The sequence below is a fragment of the Marmota marmota genome, unplaced genomic scaffold (genome assembly GCF_001458135.2).
Source record: "Marmota marmota marmota unplaced genomic scaffold, marMar, whole genome shotgun sequence".
NCBI lineage: Eukaryota > Metazoa > Chordata > Mammalia > Rodentia > Sciuridae > Marmota > Marmota marmota.
This window is the reverse complement of record NW_026000016.1, coordinates 5,676,566-5,696,970: the sequence shown is the minus strand read 5'-3', so window position 1 is coordinate 5,696,970 and position 20,405 is coordinate 5,676,566. Positions and strand designations below refer to the sequence as shown.

General features: G+C 37.2%; 1 protein-coding gene and 1 pseudogene across 2 annotated transcripts in view; both read left to right on the top strand.

Annotated features, from left to right (window-relative positions):
- The first annotated feature begins 276 nt into the window (after positions 1–276).
- Positions 277–20,405, top strand: part of Ccny (cyclin Y) — a 197,593-nt gene continuing 177,464 nt past the window's right edge. The window contains exon 1 of one of the 2 annotated variants that reach the window (XM_048809068.1): positions 277–360. The gene's annotated coding sequence lies outside the window, so the exon portion shown is untranslated. The remainder of the gene's footprint in view (positions 361–20,405) is intronic. The other variant, XM_015483421.2, reaches the window with a different exon arrangement.
- LOC125618431 lies at positions 17,909–20,162 on the top strand (annotated as a pseudogene).

Here is a 20,405-nt window from a genome sequence, read left to right as displayed (position 1 = left end):
GAGACACCAGCTTCCTGTAATCCCTGTTGAGCACACCAGATAGGGTAGTACTGAAATGAGAGGGTGATGACTGCATGAGTTACGGGATACTCTGCTACTGAGGAGCCACAGCTAGTGTAGCAAGTGGGTTTATCTTCTGGAGCTTGACTTGATGCAATGTGAGGAGGGACCAAAGTCTGTCCTTTTCCAGAGCCTAGGAAACAATGAGGATCTGCCGCCTGACAGCCATTAGGGAGATAGGGAGGTGAATGGGATATGACCTTCTAGAAGTTTCTTGCCTCTTGTGTTTCAGGGGCAACATACAGTGGTCCTCCAAAACAGAAAACTGTGGTTCATGCCTTGCCTGCGTATCTTATTTAGGTAAGTGCATGTTTACAGAGCCCTGTGGCAGAGCTGCTCCCCTGCACTTCTCTGGATTTGCAGCATAACTAATGTCTTCTCACAAAAATATCCTATTGCCTCTGACTGCCACTCACCTACCTGTTATGCTGTCCACTGCCCTGTTGCACCAGGCTATAGGTCTGTTCTGTAATTAACTGTTGTTGCATCTGGGTCTTCAGACTTTTATTTCTGTCTGCTTTCATTTTTTATTTGCTTATTTGTTTGTTTCTCATTGCTGGGGACTGAACCCAGGGTGTTGAGCATGCCAGGCAAATGTTCTACCATTTGAGCTATACCCTCAGATCCCCTCCCATTGTTTAAAAATTTTTGAAAGAGGATATTGCTAATTTGCCCAAGCTGGCCTCAAATTTAGGATCCTCCTTCCTCAGCCTCCCCAACAGCTGGGATTATAAGTACCACCACTCTTGCCCCTGTCCTTTATATCCACCCTAAACTAATGGATTCTCAAGTAAATTTGAGAATCTTAGGTCAGGCTTCCTTGTGTATATCTAGAGCTGTTAGACTTCTGTAAACATTGCCCCAGTGTTTTCAGATGATTGTGTTTTTTTGTCTTTTGTTTGCTTTTGTTTTTAAAAACAAATTTTATGGCAAAATGTATGTAGAATAAAATTTATCATTTTAGTCGTTTTTTTAAGAGTATGGTTCAGTGGTGGTATTAATTACATGCACATTGTTGTGCACCATCACCACCATCTATTTCTAGAATCTTCATTTTCCCAGACTTCCATACTAAATTATGAAACAATAAGTAATTATTCCTCCTTCTCTCCCAGCCCCTGGCAACCACCATTATGTTTTTGTTTCTGAATTTGACTATACTACATCCCTTATATAAATGGAATTTTAAAATATTTGTGTTTTTTGCAGTTGGCTAGTTTCACTCAAAATATTTCATTGTATCTTTATGCTACATTTTGTTTATCCATTCTTCTCTTGATGAACATTTAGGTTGCTTTCACCCTTTAGCTATTGGGAATAATTTTGCTCTGAACAAGGGTGTGGAGTTCCGATATTTAATTCTTTTGGGTCTATACCAAGCAGTGGAATTGCTAGAATGGACTTCTGTGATTTGAAATCTTGATTTTTGGTGAATCTGTTGTTGTAACTTAAATTTAATGTGAATAAAAGTGATAGGGAATCTGGATTATGATATTATGCATATCTTATGAAGCCAAAAATTTTTAAATTAGGATTTACTTTTAAGGCAGTATTAGTTATTTTTCTTTTGGATTATGGAAACAGTATATTAATTGTGGAAACTTTGGAAAGATAAATAGAAAAAAATCAACCTTTACTCCCACAAGCATGCAGAACAATGCTTGTTCTTAACATTTTAAACCAGTATTGTTATAGAATACCCTAATAGAATGTACAATGTATAGCTTCAAAAGTTTGGAAATTTCTACCCATATCTATGGGTCAGAAAGAAAACTTATGTAATTTTTACCATGTGAATTTACTAGAATAAAGGTATTTATTCATTCATTGATTCATCAATTCATTTTCTTTCTGATATTTATTTTATTATTTATTTTTTTGTTACTGGGGATTGAGCCAAGGGGCATGCTACTACTGAGCTATATCCTAGCCATTTTTATTTATTATTTTGAGATAGGATCTCACTAAGTTGCCCAAGCTGGCCTTGAACTTGTGATTTTCTTGACTCAGTCTCCTGAATAGCTGGGATTACAGTTGTATGTGCCAATATGAATTGCTTGATATATGTATTTATGTGTATCTAATTGGGACTGTGTTGTAAATATGGTCCCAGTTATAGTTTTCTTTTTCTCTTATTGTAAAAGGAATAATTTTAAGTAATTTTCTAAAACATGATTATTGACTACTATTTGTGATATTTAAAATCAATTCCATAATTTATTTAATCACAATAGTACTAATTATGCTAGAATTTAAGTCCTTAGATTTTGGTCCTTTAGGTTTTTTTTTTTTTAAACTCTCATAATATTTTGTTTGCATGTCATTGAGGGATTTACTTAGGATACATTTCTGAAAATCATTTTTTTTTTTGCCTTTTGAGGAGGCAAGAATTTGAAATATATGGAATGATAATTTTCAGGTTTGTGTGAATAACTTATACATTTGAGAATTGGCATTCTGCTCTCAGGAATCTTCTTTAATTTTTTAAAAAAATGTATTGATCATCTACCGAAGATGATGGCATTTTATTTAAGTTCATGCAAAGAGGTATACAAGATACGACCTTTGTCTTTAAACTCTAACTGGGAAGATAAAAAAGCATATATGTTATCATTTAAGGCAATGTGTGGAAAGAAATGTATTGGTTGTACAGAAGTAGGTGCTAAAATCAAACCAAAAAGAAAATGTGTGATAAAATGTCAAAAGTGGAAGAGATGACTTTTAGCTTGGGTGGTGTGGAACAGTTTCATGGAGGAGATATAACATAGAGAACATTTCTAGCAGGGGTAAGTCAGTAGGAAAAGTCTGGATGTGAAAAAATACAGGATTTATTTGGGTCATGGTGAGTGTGAGCATTTTGCTGAAGAAGATTGGGGTGACTTATCCAGACAGTTTTTGGATCTGTTACATTCTAGTGGGTCCATGAGGTGTAGGGCTGTGAATGCCAGGCGAGGGAGTACCAGGTTTGGGGTAGTAGGCTTATCTGATCCAAGTGGCCCCAGGAAGATTACATTGTAAATAGGAGAACCATATGGGAATAGGAAAAGACTAGAACTGATGAGGTCACTTGTATTGGTTCAGTGAGAAATTCTGAGTGTAAGAAAGTTAGGTGGGAAAGAAGTTTCATAAGCAACCCTGCTAATTGTCATCTCCCGCCCCACCCCCCCACACCCAGATACTCTGAATGTGCCAGGACTGTGTCAGAGCAGAAACTTTTAAAGATCTTTGCATTCCCTGCCTGCCTGACACTGAGTAGGAATGAAATCATATTGAAAGAATGAGTGAAACAGCAATATAATTTTATGTCTAGAGGTATAGAGAAAGAGGGGATTCTCAGGGTTGACTCTGAATATTTTGGAGCCTGGGTGATTGGATGATGAATGCTGTTTCAGTGGATAGAAAAATTGGAGAAGTGAGGAAGAGGGATTGGCTTTGAGGAGGGAGACGGTAAAATATTGGGTTTGAACAGGTTTATGTAATCTTTCTCAATGTTATAGGATAATTAGTGTTTCCAAAATTCACTTTAACATATTACTGTTAAAAATGTAATTTTCTCTTCTACTTCCAGTAATGCAAAAAGATCGGAATGTTCTGATCTGTGAATTGTTGTCAAATAGATGACGGAAGGACCCAGATTTATAGTCCACTTTGCTTGATGAGAATCTGTGTTTATAACAGCTCTTGTTAGTCTGGAGTCCTTTAATTCTCAAGTGATTCCGTTTTTTTTTTTTTTTTTTTTTNCTGGGGATGTGGCTCAAGCGGTAGCACGCTTGCCTGGCATGCGTGTGGCCTGGGTTCGATCCTCAGCACCACATACAAACAAAGATGTTGTGTCCGCCAATAACTAAAAAATAAATATTAAAAAAAATAAATAAAAAAAATAAAAATAACATTATGTTGGGGCTGGGGATGTGGCTCAAGCGGTAGCGCGCTCCCCTGTTATGAGTGTGACCAGGGTTCGATCCTCAGCACCACACACAAAGAAAGATGTTGTGTCCGCCGAAAACAAAAAATAAATATTAAAAAAAAAATTCTCTCTCTCTCTCTCTCTCCCTCTCCCTCTTTTTTTTTAAAAAAAATAACATTATGTAGTTAAGAATAGAATTGTGATAAGGGTATATATACCATTAGGATGCTTTTTGAGTTCATACAGCAGTGTATTATATTGCCATCTTTGAGTTTGAATTCTTATGTGACAGTCAGCTTTAATAGGACCATTACTTAGATTAGTATGCTTTTTAGGCATTTCATTTCTGTGAATTGTGTTTTTATACTTTTTTTCATGTTACCGTTTTAGTGTTTTCTCAATAATTCAATTTCTTTATAAGTTAGCCTAGTAACTCTTTCTTATCATAATGCAGTTTATCTTTTACAAATTAGATCTTTATCAAAGCAAAGGTGGTATAAATTAAATTTGGGGAGTGGTTCTAAGTGAGAATTGGCCCCTTGCTAAAAATGGAAATTGTCTATCTTGAATTTTCCTAGTGTTTACTTTGCTTACTTAAGACCAAGACTGATATGTATATACTTTTGAAGAAGCCAAATAGGATATGTTTAATTAACAGTAGACTTAAGTGTATTTTGCATCACTGTTGCACTTTGGACACTAGGACTTTGGAAGGTGGAAAATTCCAAATGCAAATGAGAGATTTCTATCACTGGGTTTTATATCTTAACAATAAGTCCTGTCTCAAATGGACCTGGTAATGTTTCTTGAGCTGGTGAAGTTTATGGAGTATAAATAGATAGGTTATCTTTCCTGGAGAACATTAGTTATCTTTACTGCAGGACTTTTGAAATGGAGAGAAAGCAAGAGTAACATAAATTTGGTATTCAGCTAGAAAAGAAAATATATATACATATTTATGTTTTAACTTAGTACTCATGATATAAAACTTGTTTTTAGTCCCTTTACAGTGGTATTTTTTTAATTGAAGCCTTAATATCTTATATAGAACCTAGATTAATTTCTTCTCTGCTTTATTTTTCAAATTAAAATTGAGAAGACATATCTGTGCTTCCTACTTGCCAAATAAAAAGAAGTTGAACATCAGAAATAAAAAAACTGTAGAAGAAAAATAGAACTAAGAGTCTTCCTTATTTGTATGTTGTTATTGTCAGGATTATCCGCTACTGAATTACCTATGGCAAATTTATATATTTTTGGATAACTTCTGGGTTTTGAGATTGCTATTTCTCTTTTACTTCTGCTAATCTTGTTTTCTTAGAAGTTGCCAGTTAAGTATAATATTAGGGGAAGAGAAAGTAATTAGAAGTGTAAATAAAATCTTTATTATATTTTATTATATGACTGTCAGTTTCTTAGTTTTGAAAATTGTATTATGGCTATATAAAGTATAAACCTTAGAGGAGATTGAGTGAAGGGCATATGGGAACTCTGAACTATTTTTATAATTCTCCTGTAATCTGAAAATTATTTAAAAATAAGAATAATAATTGGGGCCTGGTGTTGTGGCTCAGTGGTAGAGTGCTTGCCTAGCACATGTAAGGCACTGGGTTTGATTCTCAGCACCCCAAAGGAAAAAAAAAAAAAAGAATAACAATTTGACTGATTTATCAGCTGCAAAAATATTAGTGTATTATAAAAGCCAACAGGAACGATTTCTGTGTTGTAAGGAGCAGCCAGAGATTCTTTTGTTTGTATGGTTGAATTCCTTGTTCACTTTTATTTACCTGAAAAATTGAGAGTTGATGCTTTGTCTCAAGATGAAGATACTGGTGTTAGAGTGTTTTTAGTAGCTTGGACGTGTTCTTTCTCTTTTTCCATGTTGTGTATCATTATATGCATAAATACATGAGCAGTATTATTTTGCATGCATACATGTACTTCTAAAATGAGGTTACTGACATTCTAAAAATTTTATAGATTTTCATTTTAGCTTGAGTTTTAGCCAGCTTTTTTGCTGCTATAACCAAAAGACCTGACAAGAACAGTTTTAGAGGAGGAAAAATTTATTTGAGGCTCACAGTTTCAGAGATCTCAGTCCTTAGATGGCCATTGCTCTGGACCTAAGGTGAGGCAGCACATCATGGTGGAAGAATGTGGTGGAGAAAAATGGTTCAGGATATGGCCACCATGAAGCAGAGTGAAAGAGACAGACTTCCCCTCACTGTGGACAAAATATAAAATCCAAAGGCATGTCTGTCCCAATTGACCTATCTCCTCTAGTCATACTGTACCTGCCTATAATCACCACCTAGTAAATCCCTACCAGGGAATTAATGCACTGATTAGGTTAAGGTTCTCATAACCCAATCATCTAAACTTTCTTGCATTGTCTCTCACATGAGTTTTTGGGGGATACCTAATATTGAAATCATAACAGCTTGTTACACATTCGTTTTCTTGATGAGATGGTGCTAATCATTTGCCTTTTGAGAATGATTATTTTATTTTGAAAATAGCATAGATTTGGGGCTTAATGTAAAAGTTGAGTAATGAGGTTTTTAAATACTTATTTATATCTAAACTTAAGAAATTATATTAAAAAAATAAGTTGGCTCAATTTATTTTTCTCTTTTTCTTTTTCTTTTTTTGGTATTGGTGATTGATCCCAGGGTGCTTTACCTCTGACTTATGTCCCCAATTCTTTTTAGTCAGTTCTTTATTTTGAGACAAAGGTCCACTAAGTTGCTGAGACTGACTCAAACTTGTGATTCTCCTGCCTCAGCCTCCTGAATCCCTGGGATTACAAGTGTGTGCCTGCCGCAGTCTGGCTGGGCACAATCAGGAGCCACTTGTCAAAAGAAACTAACTTTATTTTTAGAACCACACACCCCAAACAAAACAGCCTCTCAGGAAAAACCCTCAGAGCCTCAACTGCCACCACCGGCTTTCCACAAGCCTCTCTCTCCCACACAAGCTTCTCTCCACCTCCCACAATCCTCCTGCTCTTGAGGCCGATTGGCTGGGTCACGTGGGCGGAGCCAAAAAAGTCCCCCAATGAGCAGCTCCGTGGTCTGAAAGGGCAGGGAAACAGCCCAATGAGCATCACCGCAGAGGAGCCAATCAGCTAGATGTTGCTGGGGCCGCTGTGAGCCAATCATCAGCCGGCAGCTGGAAGTTTGCTGGGGCCCCTTCGGCTGTGGCTCTCAACATCTCCCCCTCTCTGTTTAAACAACAAGCATGTGGCTTAGGGACCGTGCCTGCCTTAGGTTGTCCAATAGTACATATGGTCCTTACCCGTTAGGTTGGTACCATTGCAATTGGATCTTACCCGTCATTGACTACCGGTCCAATATACAGCCACACCTGTGGAGAGGTCTTTGTACCAGCGGGGGGGTGAGGTTCTTTGCCTCACCTCTGTTGGCCCCCAAATTTTAGCTGGACGATCATGACAAGCAGAAGGGAGGAAGATACACCAAGCCAATTGACGGCTCCTTTTGGAAAAATTGTACCACCGATGACATCATCAGCAAAAATACCCCAACACTACCACAAGTCGCTGCACCAACAGATAGTTCACAATGCATACAGGTGAGCTCACAATGTGTCCAGGCAAGTTCTGCAAGCAGTTCAGTGATGGCTATTGTAGAAGCTGTAGATTGGTTTTATCTTTGACTTCACCAGCACTGGGATGAAGATAGGAATTCTGGCAATAATGGCTAAAGAAAAAATTATGTAACATTACAGAAGGCACTAAAAGAAAACAATTTTCTTAACAATTTACATTGTCTTTAAGAGAATTATTAAATATAATGAAAAGGAAAGGTGAAAGTAAACAAACAGATCTGTTAACCTTCTTTTTTGTTTACATATTAAAACAATCCTCAACAGTTGTTTACCCAATTTAAATTAAACCATATAAATCACGTGAAAAAAAAAATTTTGGATCCATTTTATCATGAGCGCTCATCATATATGATATATGGACATACATACATTCAAACATATAACACAAAACACAAGTGTGCACACATAATATAATACATACAACACATAACATTATAGTAAAGGCCTTATAACTTTTTACAGGTGAAATCTCCATTGCAATGTTTAAAAACTCTATAGTCAAAAAATAGAACTGATCAGCAAAACATTAACCTAGGTCTGTATGAGCTCAAAAAACAAAATAGAACTTCATGATATGGCAAAGGGCAATAATAAAATAGATATTGAAAAAAGCATCCTGGTTCTGTTGCAGATGTAAGAATAGCCAAACTGGAGTTTTGGATATCAGTTGTTATGGATTTGAGCCAAATCATCTTCTTTTTGGTCTGTAGAAATCGCTTTAGTTAATCTTTCTGGAATCCAAATCGGCTGCTGTTCTCCCTGTGGAAACACATAAACAGACCCCCGACTCCAGACAATCACTGGGTCAGGACCTTGGTTAATCTCTCTGGAATCCAAATCGGCTGCTGTTCTCCCTGTGGAAACACACAAACAGACCCCCGACTCCAGACAATTACTGGGTCAGGACCTTTCCATTGTCCTGTTAGAATATCCTTCCAAAGTACCTTGGGCTTATGTACATTTTTTGGACACATATGCCTTTCCGCAGCACTAAGTCCTGATGAATCCAAATTTAAAAAGTTTAGAGTAAAAAGGGTTATTTTAAGTTTATCTTTGGGGAATATATACCCCTTCCCAATTCCTTCTTTTTGCTTTAATAAGTACATTTTAATAGTTTGATGAGCTCTTTCAACTATGCCTTGTCCCTGTGGATTGTATGGGATTCCTGTTATATGAGTAATGCCAAATGTTGAGCAAAATTGTTTAAAAGAGGTAGAAGTATAACCAGGGGCATTATCTGTTTTTAACTGTTTTGGAACACCCACAGTGGCAAAATTTTGTAAGCAATGAGCTATAACATCTTTAGTTTTTTCTCCGGCATGAAGGGAGCCCATCAAAAATCCAGAAGAAGTATCAACTGTAACATGCAAATATTTTAATTTTCCAAATTCTGGCAAGTGTGTGACGTCCATCTGCCAAATATGGTTAGGTATCAATCCTCTAGGATTGACTCCAAGATTAACTTGTGGTAAAAAGGTCACACAATTTTGACATTGTTTTATTATTTGTCTAGCTTGTTCCTTAGTTATTTTAAAACGCTTTTGTAAAGTATTAGCATTGACATGGAACTTTTTATGAAAATTTATAGCTTCTTCTAGTGTAGAGAAAATATGTATGTCATGTGTAGTTTTATCTGCTAAATCATTGCCCAAACTAAGGGCTCCAGGCAATCCTGTATGTGCCCTGATATGTCCTATAAAGAATGGATCTTTTCTGTCCCAGATTAGACTTTGTATAGTGGAAAGCAAAGAGAAAACAGTAGAAGAAGGGGAAATCCTACCAGCATCTTCAAGAGATACTATAGCATTAACTACATACTGACTATCAGAAAATAAATTAAATACAGAATCTTTAAACATCACAAAAGCTTGTAAAACTGCATTAAGCTCTACCTTTTGAGCTGATTGTTTGGGTACTAAAAATGTAAAAGTTTGATCAGGGGTAACTACTGCTGCTGTACCATTATTTGACCCATCAGTGAATATATTTGGAGCATTCATGATAGGTGTTTTTCTTGTCATTTTTGGAAAAATTACAGGATGCAATGACCAAAAAGACAATAAAGGATTAGATGGTAAGTGGTTATCAAATGAAACATTAGATTTGCACATGATTATTGCCCAAGTATTTAACTCATTAGCTAACTCATCAATTTGATTCATAGTATATGGAGTAATAATTTTATTGGGAGAAATTCCAAACACTCCCTTTGCTGCTTTTATTCCTTTGAGTATTAATTGTCCTACAGCCTCAGGATACCTAGTAAGAATAGTGTTAGGAGAATAAGATAAATGTATCCATAATAATGGACCTTCTTGCCAAAATACTCCTGTAGGAATATTTTTTGTTGGTAGTACAATAAATAATAAAGGCAAACTTATATCAATTCTATCCAAATGCATATTTTCCATATATGTTTCAATGATTTTTAATGCCTTTCTTGCTTCAGGCGTTAACATTCGGGGTGAATTTGGATCTGATGGACCTTTTAGGATATCAAATAAAGGTCCCAACTCTCCTGTTGGTATACCTAAATAAGGCCTTATCCAATTTATGTCTCCTAATAACTTTTGAAAGTCAGTTCATTTCTAAAGAATAGTACACATCTTTATTCAGTGGCCTCAACATTGGACTAAGTCTAACATTTATGAATTTTAACTTCAAAGGATAGCATATGCATACTTAATCATTTTTTTTTTATGATTGTTATCTCTATTAACAAAGAGTCCAAGGTTTTTCAGCAGTTGCTCTACTCAGACCTGTGTTAAAGCTTAGTGTGGACACTAACCTGGAAACTTGGGCTGTACTTCTATACTTTGTTATCTTCACACTTACTTTTTCCTTTTGTTCTAAGGTAGCACTCTGTACTAGAGCTTTCTTGAAGATGGAAATGTTCTCTGTCTATATTGTCCAGTGTGGTAGTGTCTTGTGTTCAACATGTGGTTGTTAAGTTCTTGAAATGTAGCTGGTGTGATTGAAGATCAGAATTTTATATTAAAATTTTTTTTGGAGGCACTGGGGGTTGAACCCACGGGTGCTCTATCACTGAGTTGTATCCCTAACTTTATTTATTTATTTATTTATTTGGACAGGGTCTCATTAAGTTACCCACACTGGCGTCGAACTTGATCTTCTTGCCTTGGCCTCCTGAGTTATTGGGATGACAGGCATGTGTCACCACACCTGGCAAATTTTATTTAATTATAAGAAATAGATTTATATGGTTATATGTAGTACTGGCTACTGTATTAGATAGCATAGATTGGGGGCGACTATTTATTGCTAGCTCCTTCAGTGGTCTTCCTTGAATGCCATGGTATGTGAGGAGAAGGGATTTGACACAGATTTTTGTAGGGCAACTGAATTGCCTTTTGTTCTAACATAAAATTTCCATTAGGACTAGGAATGTAGCTCAGTGGAGTAAACTTCATGCCTGGTATACTTGAGGCCCTGAGTTTGATCCCCAGCATTACAAAACAAAAACAAGAAACAACAACAACCAAAAATCCATTGAAAGAGTTTTAATAGACTCGTAGAAATATTGTCATGGTTACTTCTTGTATTTGGGATACATTTTGTAAGAGATTCTTTTTGGGTACTATTTTAAAATTTAACTTTTTTACAAACCTTTCCATGGCAGTAAATATATTATTTCCTGTGTTAGGGACCCAGCCCAAGGCCTTTTGCATGCTAGGTGAGCACTCTACCACTCAGCTACACCCAGCCCTGTCTCATCATTTTTAGTGACTATGGGTAGAAGTTTATTTTTGAGTGTCTCATTGTTTATCCGAGTTCTTGTTTTAGAGTTTTTAATATTAGATAAAATTCTGAGAAGATTGATTATGCACATACATACTGGGTTGCATTTCATCTTTGTCTTTTGCTTAGGAAAAATTAGAATTGTCAAGAGCTAGGTATGTGTTTAGGGTTTTTATTGTTTAATGCATGATGCTATTACTAACCGCCCCCCCCCCCATCCACCCCGTTGTACCAGTTTACCCTCTGATATGTAATCTGCAGAACAGGCAGCTATAAGGTAGCATATATATACTTATACAGCTTTTGTTTGGTCTATTTCTGTTCTGCTCAGGGAAAAAACAAGTGCCCCTCAGTGTGGTGTATACATTTGGCTTTTTGGGGTTGACTAGGGTTGAGGCTAATGTGGCAGGACTTTTGGAGTTCTTGCCACCATCTGTCTGCCTGTGGTTTGTGCTGTGCAGCCTGTTGTGTTGCTCAGTAGAGAAACTCAGTTCCTGGGACTACAAGTCCAGAGCCCTGTAGCTGTTCCTTCACCCACTGTGAACAGGGACTCTGCCCTGGTGTCAGAATGACTGCCTCTATAATCTGAAGTTCACCTCTAAGCATAGTGGTGTATTTTTCACAAGGGCTGGATTGATCTGCTGGATTTAGCCAATTGTCAGTGGTCCACGCTTCTAGTTTGGCACTGAAAATAGGTGCTTATTTTAAATTTGGGACAAAAGGAGACCCTTTTCTCTTTCACACTTTTGTTAGAATTATGTCTTATTTTTATCAGAAAGAAATGATCAATGTTTGAGGAACTACACATGTTTAACTTGATTTAAACATTGTAAATGTGTATCTATTGAAATAACAATGTTACCCCATTAGTGTGTTTTTTAACATAACCAGCTAAAATTTAAAAAATAAAAGATTGATGCCTTAATTTTTAAGGAAGGTCTCAAGTTCAAAGGCTTCTTGAAAGAAAGTGGCCTGCAGTTTTTAAACAGTCATTTTAAAATTGTGATGGAATGGGTCTGTACTAAAATATTAATCAGCAGTGCTTTAGAGACAATGGTGGGAGGTTTTCTCTCAACAAGTACTGGACATGTACAAAATGCAGGATAGCATAAGGATAGAAATAACAGTACTCACCAAGGAGTAGAGAGTTTATGTGAGAAATAAGACATACAATGAAAAGTCACAAAACAAGAAATCTTTATTAGATAAGAAGGTGCAAGAAACGAGTGAAATAGTATTTATTGAGCACCGTTGAATGCCTGGCACTCTCGTGGTGTATAGTCCTGCCAGTGCTATAGTGCTACCAGCTATAGGACCTATGTTAGAGGAGGAGGAAAAGCCTGGGTGGAAATGGCATGAGGCACAAGACTTAAGTTGAGCATTGGACCCTAGTGCCTTTTTGATGAAGAGGAGAAGATGAGTGTTGCAGGCATGGAGAGGGTTATCAACAAGGATTATTTCAAGGTTCTGTGAAGGCAGAAGCCAGATCAGTCACATTTACCACATAGTGCTGGTGCTAGCAGATGTTCAATGGATGGTAATGGAGTAGGTACAGTAGGTGATCAGTTATTATTTCTTAAACAAACGAGTGTTTCAGACAATAATTCCGGCTGCTATAAAGGTTTATGTAGAGGTGAAAAGACAAGAATGCAGAAATTGGTTGAAACCACATGGAAGAAGGGAATTTGAGCTGTATTCTCAAAGCAGTGAGGAAGATTTTTCAGCAGGCAGTGATGTGATCATAAGTTGGAGTTTTAAGGTAATTCATTAGGAATTAATGAGTAGGGATAGGAGGGAAAGGGCAAGGACACCAGAACTCCTGTCTGCAGAGAGGGAAGTAAATACTTCCCAGTGCCATTGGCTGTCCTTGCTCTTGAAGTTACAACTGAAAAGCAGGAAGATTTAGGGGCCCTGGAAAAACTGAGGATCTAAATTTCAGTCTGTATGCAGGTTTGAATCCCTGCTTTACTAGATGCCACTCATTTGAACCTGGGCCTGCTAATTAACTCTCTTCTTACAAAATGGGGATAATAAAAATATCTACTTCATAAAATTAGGGATAAAATGAAACAATAAGATAAAGTGATTCTTACAAAGTAAGTGCTCAGTAAATATTAGTTATTAATAATATTGCTAGGTAAAGAACATTTTTTCTTGTGAGATTACGTGAGCGCAGATGTCATGGATTTTATCAAACATTAAAAGTAGGGGCCATTTAGACATTTCTGGAATACAGTTCTGAAAGAAACTGGCTTCCTGGAGGTGGCCTTCTAGATATCATCAGAGCACATGTCTCCGCTCCTACCTTGAGCCAAGGCATCTGGGCGTGACAGGGCTGTCAGGTGTGGTGGGGGTCAGTGTCTTGGAGAGCTTCACAAGTCTGCAGTTGGACAATAGCATTTCTAAACCAGAAAAAGGTATCTGAGTTAACAGAAGTAAAAGATTTCATTTACCCAAGCCTGCTCTCAAGGGACCTGTAATTTTGTATATTCTCCTAAGTAACAAGGTACAAAAAACATTCACACACTTACTGTTCCTCTTCCACACCCTTAAAAAATTTTTGGAGTGATTATGCTGGTTTAAATGCCTGGCTAATAATTGGAAGGATATTAGAAGCAGGTTAAAATGGTCAGGAGAAGATGATGCACATGCCAAGGAAACTTGAGAGCAAGCAAGGCTGGAATCGGGAATTGATTACTGATGATGGTGTGGAGTCCTCTTGCCTGTAGGTTATTACAGTGAAGATGAAAAATGCTTATTTGAGGAGTCACATAACTAGAAATCTGGAGACCTGTTACAACGTTTACTCAGTCTTAGGCTGTGTGGCCTTGGGTGAGTCTTGTACATTTTCTAGGCTTTAAGTTCTATCTTCATCTCTAGCATTTATTTATAAACTCTCTCAATATTTCTCTTTTCAGAAACTGTTCTGCCACTAAAATGGAATAATCAATCTTCTCCTTTAGTTTGAAAAAAAAACTTTTCAATTGAATTGATAAGCTTTTCTGTATTTTCAGTTTTTATTGTATACATTTGTCTTAAACTTTTTTTTGCCTTTTTTTTTTATTTGCTACGAGGTTATGTATATGTGTTCTTGTTACTTTTCAGACATGGTTGTTGGTGGTCATTTTATACTCTGTTCAGATGTCATGGGTACATCTCTGCTAGTGAAACTGATTCTAGTTTGTGGCGGAACTGTCTGCATCCCCCTTTCATGGTATTTTCAGAATGTTCTCCAGAGATCATGAGTAATGGAATAGTAAGACATGAGGGACGCCCTTGGGCTCTGGCTGCTCCACTGCTGGGCCCCGAGGGTCAGGCTGGCCCTTCTGCGCCTGAGCAATATGGCACAGGAATGCCTTATAATTTGGGATTAAAGTAGAAGCTTTAATCTAATTTGGGATTAAAGTAAAGAGTCAGATCGTCCAAGGGGGTCAGGTCATCTTCCTTGTTTGACCCTCCTTCATCAGGATTTGAATTATTTGAGGTCAGGAGTGGGCAAGAGACTCAGCAGGGCAGAGTAAACAGGGCTTTAGGCTCCAGGCTGGTGTATTTCCACTTCTGAATTCTGAGATCTTATCACCACTGGTCTTAAGAAATGGCCCAGCTTTCTTCACTTTTTTGGTGTACAGGAAAGAGCAGCATTGAACTGTTACCTTGAGGAACTTCCTGTTGATGTGACATCATGGAAATCTGCCTACCTTACTTTGTGGAAGTAGTTCAGTGTTAACATATAAAAAAGAGTCTGGATTAACAAATATTTAAGCAGAGATAGCTTTGCAGAGCACTGTGGACAAGATTGGTTAAGAGTATATGAATTTCTGGTGAGTTTCAATACTGATTTTCACACAGGTGTATCAGTGGGACTGAGGGACAGAGCAGGACATATGAGTCTTGAGACATCACCCGTGACCTTAGACTCATTAGCCAGAAGCATCAGCTGAACTGCTAAGGGTTTGAGCATTTTTTGGTTTCACAGGTAGATTTGACGTCATCAAATCAGCTGAAGCTGAGAATAAAAGGTTTAGCATAACTTAGGGAAGTTATAGTCTTGTAAGGGAGTCTTGTGGATAAGATTTAAACAGAATTGTTTGGTCTCTGAAAACTTGTATTTTTGCTTTCAGAAAAGAGAAGATTCTAACAATTGAATAAACTTTATATGAAAGAGTCATGAAAATATAAATTAAGAGAATTAATGCTTGGCTTAGTATACCCTTTTGTGAAAGCTAATACTTTGGGGCTTTCCCCAAGTAAGTTTATCTTGACTGAGATTTTTATAGGCCTTAAGTGCTGAACCAACCACTTAAGTGAGCTGAAGATACATAAAAATCTGCTACTGAAATGTGTTTCTGAGATTAAGCTTACTAATGTGTATCTGTTTTTCTCCTTTGGAGCATTATCTAAGTGTGTGTGTGTGTGTGTGTGTGTGTGTGTGTGTAAAATCTTAATGTATATGAGGCCAATACACTGGACCTCCTAAAAACTAATTTCTAGTCAATATTCTTTTATATTAGAGGTGACCAAATGTCTTAATAAGTATGTTTGAATGCATACCTTTGGAACTCTAAAATTTTCAGACTTTTCAAGAACATTAATAAATGTGACCTGTATACTTATTGCATCAGAATTTCCCAGGTAGGTATGTAGTTAGGATGGAGGCTCTAGGACAGGACCTGAAGTCTCATGATTTGGAGGCAAATAAAGAAATAAACATAGAAAGAGTGGTCAGAGAGGATGGGAACCTAGACAAGCAGTCAAAAAGTGAAAGAAGGAAAGAACTTTAAGACGAAGAAGGATGGTTAGTAATGTTGAGTATTTAGGCAAGTTGATGAAGACTGAGAAAATCCCTTTGTATTTAGAAAACAAGATTTCTAAATCAGAATTGGCAGAGATAGGATTGGAGAACATGCATTTTTAGTAAATTGCCCAGATAATTTACTCAAAAGTTTGAAAATCACTGACTGCTTTATTAGCTCATAGAGACTTCTCAACCACCAGAATTTTGCTAGTGATGGCATGTGCTCAAAGAGGATAAGTAAATTCTGTTATATTGATTCATGTATCCCTTACCCATACTCACAGTGTTCATGTATATTGTGGATGCCTCGAAACAGGCTAGATACAAGGCCTAAATTAAATATTAGCTAATTATAGGCCTGGGATGATAATGATTTTGAATCTTTTCTGTCTTTGTATTTCTGTGCAGTTATTCCAGAGGCTTAGCCAGGTGATGGGAAGTGCCTTATATTTTCCATATTATTACTTTTCTTTGTTGCACCAACTATCTAATCTCAGAAACTCTCAAACCTTGTTTATTGTTGATTGTCTATTAGGTTGCTTGTTTTACTTGCTGTTTTATAAGGTTTTAACAAAAAAGCTGGATTTCTTTGCCTGTTTCCCCCCTGCCCCCCTTAGCCTATGTACTTTCAAAGCAGGGATTGTTCATGGATAATGTTGGTAATACCTCTTTTCAGCCCAGTTCTTGGACATGGGAGGAATGAGATACTTGCACATGATGACTGATGGATGAGATGTGACCTGAATATTTATATTAGCAATACTCCTTGTTTCTCTAACTTGGACTCTGAGAAAACCTCCTTCCTTCCTTTTTCCATGGTTTCCATACTAGTTTTTGTCTTTATTTACTAAATGTGTATGTAGTGGTCTTCTTGCCTTAGTTTCTTTCTTTTAGATTCATCTTTTATAATCTTGCCAGGCTCATTTTATGCAAACACTACTTTGAACAATTCACTGTTCTTCAAAGTGGCCTTCAGTGACACTCCTTGGCATGTGAAGCCCTGCATAATCTTGCCTTTCTCTGCCTTCCTAAATGTCTCATCCTGTCCTTTCTGTGCCCACTGATGACAGGTGTTTGTCATTTTCCTCACAGTTTTAAATGTGGCATTTGAGCTCAGAAGGAGGATGGGGACAGGGCAGGAATACTGTGTTTCTAAGGCACTGACAGTTGAGCCAGGATGGAAGCTCTAGGACAGGACTCACAGTCTCATGATTTGGAGGCAAATAACAAGGTAAAACCTAGAAAGAATGGGCAGAGAGGACAGGAACCTAGACAGGCAGTCAAAGAGTGAAAGAAGGAAAGAACTTCGAGATGAAGAAGGATGGTCAGTAATGTTGAGTATTTAGGCAAGTTGATGAAGACTGAGAAAATCCCTTTGCATTTTAGGAGTTATTGATGGCAATTTGATATATTGCTTAAAATTCCCAATTCTTTCTTCTTATACTCTGAACATTCCCTGGCTCCTGGTGAGCCTTTGCTCACTGTGGCTCAGGCTTTTCCTGGGAATTAACCTTCCCTGCTCCATTTGCCTCTTTTGTGTCCCATTATATTTGTTAATTCTGTGTCTGATTGGGGGTGGGGGGAGCCAGTGATTGAACTCCACATTCCTGCCCTACTTTCTATTTATTTAGAGACAGGGTCTCACTGAGTTGCTCAGTGCCTTGCTTTTGCCAAGGCTGGCTTTGAACTTGCGATCCTCCTGTCTCAGCCTCCCAAGCCACTGGGATAAGAGGTGTGTGCCACCNATAAGAGACAGCCCCCCGCCCGCTAGATTGTGAACAGAAAGGATTTTAGAACCCAGGAATAAATTAAATAGTAATAAGCAAACTTAAGTGTCAGAAGACAGCCTAAGACATACTTGACTTTGAATTTTGTCCCTACTTCATTCTTGTTGTGGTTTTGGATGTTTACATCTGGCCATCTTATTCCCTTAATTTACCACGTGGGAATAATGAAATCTACTTCGTAGGGATGTTGGAAGATTAAATGAGACAAGACAAGAAAAGCAAAGTGCTTCATAGACCCCACTATAGTTGTCACTGTTGGATTCCTTGCTTTCCAGCAGTGTTTGGTTGAACATCTGGATGGATGCTGAATGGTAGCAGAGAGAGGATTAGGGTGTTTCTGTATCCTCCTTGCTGAGGGCGAGAATTTCAGGTCTGTGTATAAAGTAGAGGAACTGAATGCCTTTTTATGACTTTGTTTTCTAAAGTCTTCTATGCAAATAACTTTAAAAAAATGGTTGCATAGACGGAAGTATTCTGGGAAAAGTTTATGTATGGATGGTAGTATCATTTTGTACAGTTTTTTTAAAAAATTTGTAACTAATTGGAAATAGCACATAATTTAATGCTCATATAGCATTTATAGCAAGGGGTACAGCATATAAAATTCTGAGTTAAAGTCTGTTTTTGTCCACAGAACTCTGGGCTTTATTGTATGATTTGTTTTTGGTGCTCTCTTTTTCAGAACAATGGTAGGGCCCAGAGCTTTAGTAGGACATTTATATGAAGAGTACATATTATATGGCTTATGAAACCATAGATGGTATATTACCATGGAGTTAATTTTTTATTAATATTTTTTAAAGGTATTTAACATTGTTCCTGGTTAGCTCATTCTACCATTTCCTCAGAAGGAACACAAGTATCTCCTCAGAGCAATAGGAAGAGTAAAAGTTGGCTGTGGGAGAACTTGAAAAACCAATATAAAAGTTTTTAACAGAGTGTTCTATTGAATTCCATGTTCAGTCACAAGGATTTTTATCTCTTACCTATCTCTGTGATAAATGAGTGCGTTTTAATTTTTATGATGTTAAATAATGACAAATGATATTTTCATCTAACAGATTGTACTGAGATACTTCGTAATTGCAGAGGGTGCTGTTTCCTAATTGAGCCAGTTGAAAGTATTCCACTGAATCGTGATACAGATTTGATTTATATTTTCTTTTTTAAAAAATATTTATTTTTTTAGAAGTAGTTGGACACAGTACCTTTATTTTATTTATTTTCATGTGGTTCTGAGGATCGAATCCAACGCCTTGCAAATGCTAGGTGAGCGCTCTACCGCTGAGCCACAACCCCAGCCCGAAGATCTATATTTCTTGGTCTCTCAGGTATGCATTGTGGATCAATTGATGTTCATAGCATACTGTAAGACCTAAGGCATGTGTCCCTGAAAAATAGGTAATATGCCAAATGTAGTGATGAAAAAGTGGAATCATTGACCATGGGAGAAATTTTGGATTGTTAAAACAAGGATACAGAGGAGACAAGAACATACTGTCCACACTTGTTATAAATGAGTGCTCTGATGTTTGTCATTTGACAGAAAAAAAGAGCTCAAGAATATGGTTCAGAGTCAGAAGCCTGCAGAGGAGGAAGAAAGCCGAACGAGGCAGACACATGAGGACATAGTGACGCCGCCACAGCTGGAACATACTTATTCAAACTCCTCTAGGACCAAATCGGTGGATTTTAAAACTTACATAGGTCAGGCATGTAGAGCTGCTGAGGAATTTGTCAATATTTACTATGAGACAATGGACAAAAGAAGAAGGAACCAGACTGTATTTGGACAAGGCCACTTTAATATGGAATGGAAGTGTTGTTATAGAGCTAGATGCCCTAAGTAATTTTTTTAAGATGTTGCCTTCTAGTGAGTTCCAGGTCAATATGTTAGATTGCCAACCAGACCATGAGCAAGCTACCCAGTCCCAGTCTATAGTTCTTGTTGTAACCAGTGGAACTGTGAAGTTTGATGGAAACAAAGAACATTTCTTCAACCATAACTTCCTGCTGACTGCCCCATACATTCCTGATAGCACCGTGTGGAAGATTGCTGGTTATTGTTTCTATTTCCAAGATTGGGCTAGTAGTTAGAGGGGTAAAAGTCTATTCTTTATTTTGCTAGTTCCTGAAGCAGAGGTCTTTGTGAATCAACTAATTTAATTAGGAAAACACTGTAAACCAGTTTGTGCTAAGTTTCTTCGATTTTTTTTTTTTTAAATTTTTTATTGTGGGTTGTTCAAAACATTACAAATTTCTTGACATATCATATTCGACACTTTGATTCAAGTGGGTTATGAACTCCCACCTTCACCCCATACATAGATTGCAGAATCACATCAGTTACACATCCATTGATTTACAAATTGCCATACTAGTGTCTGTTGTGCTCCGCTGCCTTTCCCATCCTCCCCCCTCCCCCCTCCTTTTTTTTTTCTCCTCTCTTTCTTCCTCTCCTCTCTCTCTC